Raw genomic sequence first — 8309 nt, forward strand, 5'->3', positions numbered from 1 at the left:
TAACTGAATCTTCTTTGGTTCCTTTAGTTTTTCACTTGCTTTTCTTTGCTTTTCTTGAACACAAGTATAGGGTGTGCTAGAGCCAGTTTATGCCAGCCCGTGAAAGTCCATTTTTTATGTGAGCTGATTGTTAAACATAATCATTATTAAATATTAAGTTGCATAACTTTATAGTTAAATAGATTATATGAAAAACAAAGATAGATACTCAATACTCATCGTGTCCTAATTATTTTACTTACCTCTACTCTTTTTTTTTTTTAAAGATTTTATTTATTTATTTGACAGAGAGAGAGACAGTGAGAGAGGGAACACAGGCAGGGGGAGTGGGAGAGGGAGAAGCAGGCTTTCCTCTGAGCAGGGAGCCTGATGTGGGGCTCGATCCCAGGACCCTGAGATCATGACCTGAGCTGAAGGCAGACACTTAAGGACTGAGCCACCCAGGTGCCCTACTTATCTCTACTCTTAAAGTTATTTATTTCTAATGTTTCTGTGCAATGGAAATTCTTTTTTTTAGATTTTATTTATTTATTTGCCAGAGAGAGAAAGAGAGAGAGGGAGAGCACAAGCAGGGGGGGCGACAGGCAGAGGGAGAAGCAGGCTCCTTGCTGAGCAGGGAGCCTGATGCAGGACTCAATCCCAGGACCCTGGGATCATGACCCGAGCTGAAGGCAGATGCTTAACCAACTGAGCCACCCAGGCATTCCTGTGCAATAGAAATTCTTTATAATAACATGCTACTGTGTATCTCCACCAACTTCCTATTGAATGTGTTCACATTGGTAGCTTGTAAGCAATCATGAGGAGAATATTTACACCACGAAAATCAGTAAATGCTACAAATCAGGTCTTGACTTATTGTTTTGTTAATTGTCTAGACTTAAAGTAATGGAGAAAAATGTTAATAATGGAGATTAAACTGAAAAATGCATCATGTCATAGTCATTACGTTGTGAATAGCACAAAAAAATTGGCAATATTTAAAAACTATTTTTGATTTAATAAGAATTAGCTCACATCATGGACCAACAAGTATGGTTAGGACAAGTTGTTTCACTTTTGTTTTACTCATTCATGTAAACGAAACATCAACCAACATTCATGCTGGAAATTACACTCAGAGAACTAGTTGTTTCACATGCATCATCACACCACCGATCTTAAAGCATGTAAATAGTGAAAGTCTCCCTTCTTTTCAAAAATTACATTTCATTTCATTTTTTGCATCTATTATTCAAGAGTAATGTGGAATAACAGTAGTGTTACTAGGCATTCTTGATTTGATTCTTTCTTTTCTTTTTTTTTTTTGTGGTTTAGGTTTTATTTCATCATCATAAACTGAACTCTGCAATCCAGCTAGACCTGGGGATAAGGAACCATGGAGCCCGCAGAACTGCAGCGAGAGCACAGAGATTCTGGGGTATTTCGAGCAGGTGGGGGCAGAGGGATGCTCTCCTGAGCTACAGAAGGAATGGTCTGGTAGTTAAAACACAAGTCAGATTTATTAGATCTGTCCACAGTCAGCAATGGTGATCTTCTTGCTGGTCTTGCCGTTCCTGGACCCAAAGCTCTCCATGGCCTCCACGATGTTCATGCCTTCTTTGACCTTGCCGAAGACCACATGCTTGCCATCCAACCACTCGGTCTTGGCAGTGCAGATGAAGAACTGGGAACCGTTCGTGTTGGGTCCAGCGTTGGCCATGGACAGGATGCCAGGACCTGTGTGCTTCAGGATGAAATTCTCATCATCAAACTTCTCCCCATAGATGGACTTGCCTCCAGTGCCATTATGGCGTGTGAAGTCCCCCCCCGCCGCCCCCGGCACATAAATCCCGGAATAATCCTGTGAAAGCAGGAACCTTTATAACCAAATCCTTTCTCCCCAGTGCTCAGGGCACGGAAGTTCTCTGCTGTCTTTGGAACTTTGTCTGCAAACAGTAATGCCGCGTGTCTGCACTGAGTCTCCGGGTGTTGCTGCCGGGAAGCCCTGGCCCCGCGCGGCGCCCCCGCAGCTCCGGGCGGCCGCCCCTCCTCCGGCCCGCGGCCCCAGCACGGCCTGGTGAGCACACAGGCGCGGGGTGCAGGGGCCTCCCGGAGGGCCCCGCCCTCCCAGCCGCGGGGCGGGGGACGGGAGGGAGCGGGAGCGGGACCCCCCACCCTCCCCGGCAGGTGAGCCCAGGGGGCCGAGGCCTCGCCACGTGTGGGAGGCGGCCGGGCGCGTCCGCGTGCGCCGCCCGCTCGGCTCGCAGAGCCGCCGGGGGCTAGGCATTCTTGATTTGATTCTTATTTTAATATTTCTATTTTATCATTAAGAATGATGTTAGCTTGGGGCACCTGGGTGGCACAGTCAGTTAAGCATCTGACTCTTGGTTTTGCCTCAGGTCGTGATCTCAGGGTCCTGGGACTGAGGCCCTTGTCAGGCTCTGTGCTCAGCATGGAGTCTGCTTGAGATTCTCTCCCTCTGCCTCTCCTATTCATGCTCTCAGTCTCTAAAAATAAAGAAATAAACCTCAAAAAAAAAAAAAAAGAATGATGTTTGCTCTGAGTTTCTGGTAGCTACTAGTTAGAACTGTGGAATTTCGTTTGAATACTACTAATAGGAAACTTCTGCAGCCTGTTCTTAGTAAAATTTCCTATTTTAAAATATTCTTCCATTTCCTAAAAATCTCTATTTTCTTTCCAAAATTTTATGACCATGTGGATTCCAGAGTCCTTGCAACATCTGGCACAATCTCACAGTTAAACAAAACACTTCTTTATAGCTCCTTGAAAAACTTGCCTAGATTCATTGTTTCTACCTCCTGGCCTCCCATTCCTCTTTTGTCCCTCTCCCTACCCCTACCCTCCTCCCCCACCCCCCCCACCCCCGCCGCCAACCTGCGCCGCTGAAACCACTTGTACCAAAGTCACTGGAGATTCCATTTTGCCAAATCCAATGGGCAATCCTCTCTTTTTGTCTCAGTATTATTATTGTTATTATTATTGTTATTATATATTCATCTCTCCTTGAATCCTTTCCTCTTCTTGGTATCTGGCGCACAATGCTCTTCTGGTCTTGTTCCCACGTCATCAGCTATGGGCCTTTTAGTTTTCTTTACTTTACTTTAGTTTTCTTTACTGCTCCTATTCCTCATTTTGGCCTCTAAATGTGGAATGTCCTGGCAGGCCCAGAGCTCACTTTTCAACCCTCCTCTCTGCTACATTCATGGCTTTGAGTACAACATATTTGCTGATGATTCCCACATTTATGTCTTTGCCATACTCCTAGCTACAGTATTCAGATGCTTATGCTGATATCCACTTGGATATTTCACAGGCATTTCAACCTTAAACCAAAATCACACATTCAGTTCTCAGCCTCTTCCCCAGATCCACTGCTTTTATAGTCATTCCTTTCTCAGCTAGTGCACCAATCACTGTTTCTTCCACAACCTAAAAATCACAATGCGTTCCTCTCTCAGTCTCCCCTCCTCAACACAACCCATTGTTAAGTAGTGGGTTTTTTTCTATTTTTAAAATGCATCCCAAATCCAACCACTGCTCACCATTTGCATCACTTCACATGCTGGCCCCAACCCCACTTTCATCTTTTACCTGGACTGCTATGACAGTCTCGGAATATAGCAGTCTCTGCTCCATTCTTCCTCTTTTCCTAGCGGCCACAGAATATACGTAGGCATAGAATACTACATTAGTTTCAGATGTACAACATAATGATTCAATACCTGTCTATATTGTGACATGATCACCACACTAAGTCTAGTTAACACCCATCACCATACATAGTTACAAGTTTTTTTCTTGTGATGAAAATTTTTAAGATCTACTCTCTTAGCAACTTACTATATACATTTCATGTCATTTCTTTTGCAAATGACTTGACAAATTAAAAAAAAAAAAAAGGAAGAAAAAATTCCTTAGTGGCATCCCATCATACTTAGGAAAAAAAATCCAAACTCTTTGATGGCCTGCTGAGTCTCCCATCTACCCCTTCCATCTCACCTTGCATCACCCTCTGCCTTACACATCATGCTTTCGCTACATTAGATTTCCTACTGTTTATTAACAATACTGAGCTTATTCCTGCCTTTAGGCTTTATTCTTGCTGGTTTCTCTATATAGAATACTCTTTCTTTAGAGTTTTCCTGTATCCAGCTCTTTCTCATCATTCTGATCTCTCCTCACAGAGGTTTATCCTAATCACCTTATCCAAATAACCACTGTCCATCACATCTTGCTTCATTTCCTCATTGTACTTAACAGTATCTGAAACTAAAGTGTTTATTCATTTAACACATTTATTACCTGACTTTTTCCATTGGAATATAAGCTCCATAAAAGTAGGGAACTCATTTGCCTTATACACTGATATGTTCCCAGCTCCATAGTGCCTGGGGTGTAGGAGGACTCAATCAATGTTTGTTGAGTAAGTGAAGGAATAAAGAAGTAAATGACTTATTTGATTATAAGTGATAAATAAGTCAAATAGACTTAAGTAAATAAAAAATATATATATATATAGAGACTCAAGTACTTGGAAAGTCTAGTGGTAGATGTAGCTTCAGGCTCACTTGGATCCAGGATTTCAAATATTGTTAACAGGTTGCCCTTTCCAACTCTTGGTTGTGTATTCCTCAATGCTAGGCCATGATCCCTTCACAGAAGCAAGATGGCTGGCAGCATACCCAAGCTTCCCTTGTCTAGGTGACAATCACAGCAAAAAACAGTGATTTTCTCTTCTCAACAGACTCACAAAGTCCTAGAATTGAGTCTCATTAAGTCTGATTATATAATGTGCCCTTCTGTGAACCAGACCCTGTGGCCGAGAAATGCGGTGCTCTAATTGAGGGACTAGCAATGATAGCCCATGGGCCAATCCAGTCTCCTTTGTGTTTTTATAAATAAGGTTTTATTGGAAAATGCCATTCAATTCATTTATATTTGGTCTATAGCTATTTTTGTGCTACAATGGCAGAATCGAGTATGTGCACAGAGATTGGCCCATAAAGCCTAAAATATTTACTATTTGGTGCCTATTATAAAAAATATGTGCCAATCATTCTAATTGGCCAGGATGTTGCTGACTCAACCACAACTCCTGGATTGACAAGGTTTATATGCTGTGTATTTCAGTTATCTGTTGCTGTGTATCAAGCCACCACAAAACATTATGGCTTAAAAAAATGATTTATTATTTCTGATAACTTATCGATTGACTTATTTTAGTTTTAGTTCTTATATGCCTCTTCTCTTTTGTTCTTGATCAGGTTTTCAAAAGCTTTGTTATTTTGTGGCCTTTTTATAGAAAGTTTTTGGTTTTATTGTTCAAAAATACTTTTTAAAAAAAATGTTTTATTTATTTATTCATGAGAGTCAGAGAGAGAGAGAGGGGCAGAGGGAGAAGCAGGCTCCCCGCCCATCAGGGAGCCTGATGCAGGACTCGATCCCAGGACCCCGGGATCATGACCCGAGCTGAAGGCAGACACCTAACCATCTGAGCCACCCAGGCGCCCCAAAAATACTTTATTTTTTTTAAAGATTTTATTTATCTATTTGTCAGAGAGAGAGAGCACAAGCAGGGGGGAGTGGCAGACAGAGGGAGACAGGCTCCCCGCTGAGCAAGGAGCCAGATGTGGGACTTGATCCCAGGACTCTGGGATTGTGACCTGAGCCGAAGGCAGATGCTTAACCAACTGAGCCACCCAGGTATCCCTGTTCAAAAATACTTTTGAAAACTCTTATGTCAGGTAAAAAGCTGAAATTAATATGAATTTTCATAATTATTTGAGTTGAATGTTTAGTCAATACATTTCCCCATATTCTGGGTTTTATATTTTCCTCTGAGTCTTAATCTGTGTACATCCCTAGGTTTTTATATCCAGTATTCTTATTTTTATTTATCTCTAAATACTCTAGAGTTTCATTTGCTTTCTATCATTCAAAAAGTATCTATATATTTGGGGTTTTTTAAAGATTTTATTTATTTGAGAGAGAGCGAGCGAGCACAAGCAGGGGGAGGGGCAGAGGGAGAGGGAGAAGCAGGCTCCCCGCTGAGCAGGGAGCCTGACACGGGACCCTGGGATCATGACCTGAGCTGAAGGCAGACACTTAACCCATTGAGTCACCCAGGTGCCCCAAAAAGTCTCTATACATTTGTACATATAATCTTCTGATGGTTAAAATTTGCCTTTTAGTTTGCTGTTTGGGATTTATCTTTTTGTGGTAACCAGGCTCCAGGATAGTCCCCAGTGATCGATCTCCTCAGCCTGGTATTCCCATCCCTACATAGTCCTCTCCCAACTGTGTCATTGTTAACCTGTGTGACTAACCACAGATGGCAGAAATGATGGCGTGTGACTTGTAAGGCTAGGTCATAAAAGACATGGTGGCTTCCACCTTGCCCTTTATCACTTGGGTCGCCCTCACGGAGGGAAGCCAGGTACCATGTCAGGAGGACCATTGAGCAGCCCTGTAGAGGGGCCAACGTGGTGAGGGACTGAGGCCTCCTGCCCAAAGCCATGAGTGAGCTTGACAGTGGAGCCTCTAAGTTGTCAAGTTTTCAGATGACTTCAGCCCCCAGCCACCCCTGACATCTTGGTTACAACCTCCTGAGAGAACCTAAGCTGGAAACTCCCAGCTAACCTGCTCCTTAATGCCCACACAAACTGAGATTCAAAAACCGTTGGTTGTTTTAAGCCTCCAAGTTTAGAGATAATTTGCATAAAACAATAGGTAACTAATGTAATTTTAAAATACACTTTATTTCATTTCAGTAAGATTTTGGAAAGGAGAGAAAGAAATGTGTGTGTGCAGTCTGTCTTTTTGAACCGTAATTTGACTTTCTCTTTAACTTAAAAGAATTCCTATTATCAAGGTTCTAGCTATTTGGACAAAACATTTATATTCATAAAGAGAAAAAGGTGGGGAGAAATAGATGTTCATAAAGGGAAAACATGAATATTAGAATTTCACAAAACATTTTAACCCCTGTACATTTGTATTGCTACTAAGGTACAGAATTGTATGTCTTAGAACAAATAAACATCCAGCATATAGACCTGAATATAAACCTTGAGGGTAATGGGAAAGAACCTTGAGGTGAACGTGTTGCTTGGCAACTAAAGAAAAAGAAACAAAACATCAGCTTCAGGCAGATACCACCACCATCAGCTCATCCTGGATTCAATTGTTGTGGTGAACAGTTGGTTGAGTGTTTAGGGGAGAGAAAAAAACCCCAACTATGTTTGTCTTCTTCTGTCTTCTCTCCATCAGGTTTTTCTTGTGGTTAGTGTTTTGAACTGGAACTTTTACTCAGACTCCTCTTCAGTTGTTCTAAAGCTTGGTTTTAGGAGTTCTTCCTTCACTTCCTTTCTTCGTTCCTCCCTCATCACCCCCCCCAACCCTCTCACCGCCCCCCCCCCTAAGGTTGGCAAGTTTCTCTGAGCCCTAGTTGTATTTGTGTAGCTGAGTTCAGATGTTTGGGAGGAGCCCTCTGCTTTTCCTTTGTTTCTAGATAGATTTTTTAAAAAAAGAATTCAAGCTACTTTACATGTATTTTTTTAAAAAATGTGTCCACATGGGTCTCTTTTCAAATAGAAGCTACTTCTTTGAAAGTGCTTGAAAAAATGACATTCTAAGAAAGGAGATTAAAATTGTTTGCAAGGTCAAATTTTTACCAAACCTTAGTTACATTATTTCCTGTGTTATTTTAGTTTCACAAATGTATAATGTTACATAATGGAACTGCTGGTAACCTTTTCCTGTTACTTCTGAGTGGCAGACTTACTCCAGCTGAAAATTTATAATGTGTGCTAAGCAAGCCATATAATTGCAGAACTCAGGAATTAGAACAGTACATTTCAGAGCACTGAGATTTTAACATGTTGAGTTAAATTAGGTAGAACTCTCACTGTGCCATGAGCATAGCCTTTGCAGCCTGACACAAATGGGCTCCCATCTTGGGTGGATGTATCAGCTGTTGGACATTTGGCCTGGTACTTACCCTCTATACACCCCTTTTCCTCCTCTGTAAAAATCAAATGCTAATACATGCCTTGCAGGGTGGTTTGAGAGTTAAATGTGATAATATATTATAAAATATGTACTACAGGCATACAGGCGTGGCTCAGTCATTAAGCGTCTGCCTTCAGCTCAGGTCACGATCCCAGGGTGCGGGGATCGAGCCCCGCATCGGGCTCCCTGCTCCGCAGGAAGCCTGCTTCTCCCTCTCCCACTCCCCGTGCTTGTGTTCCCTCTCTTGTTGTCGCTCTCTGTCAGATAAATAAACAAATAAAATCTTTAAAAAAAAA

At 42.0% G+C, this 8309-nt stretch overlaps 1 pseudogene across 1 annotated transcript; it reads right to left on the reverse strand.

The window, feature by feature from the left end:
- Positions 1–1296: 1296 nt before the first annotated feature.
- LOC110577258 lies at positions 1297–4031 on the reverse strand (annotated as a pseudogene). The gene is made up of 2 exons (XR_002480111.2): positions 4003–4031; positions 1297–2056 (listed from the first exon to the last, which is right to left on the reverse strand). The product of XR_002480111.2 is annotated as a peptidyl-prolyl cis-trans isomerase A-like (transcript).
- Between the last annotated feature and the right edge of the window lie 4278 nt (positions 4032–8309).

This window comes from Neomonachus schauinslandi, chromosome 5, assembly GCF_002201575.2.
Source record: "Neomonachus schauinslandi chromosome 5, ASM220157v2, whole genome shotgun sequence".
NCBI classification, from domain to species: domain Eukaryota; kingdom Metazoa; phylum Chordata; class Mammalia; order Carnivora; family Phocidae; genus Neomonachus; species Neomonachus schauinslandi.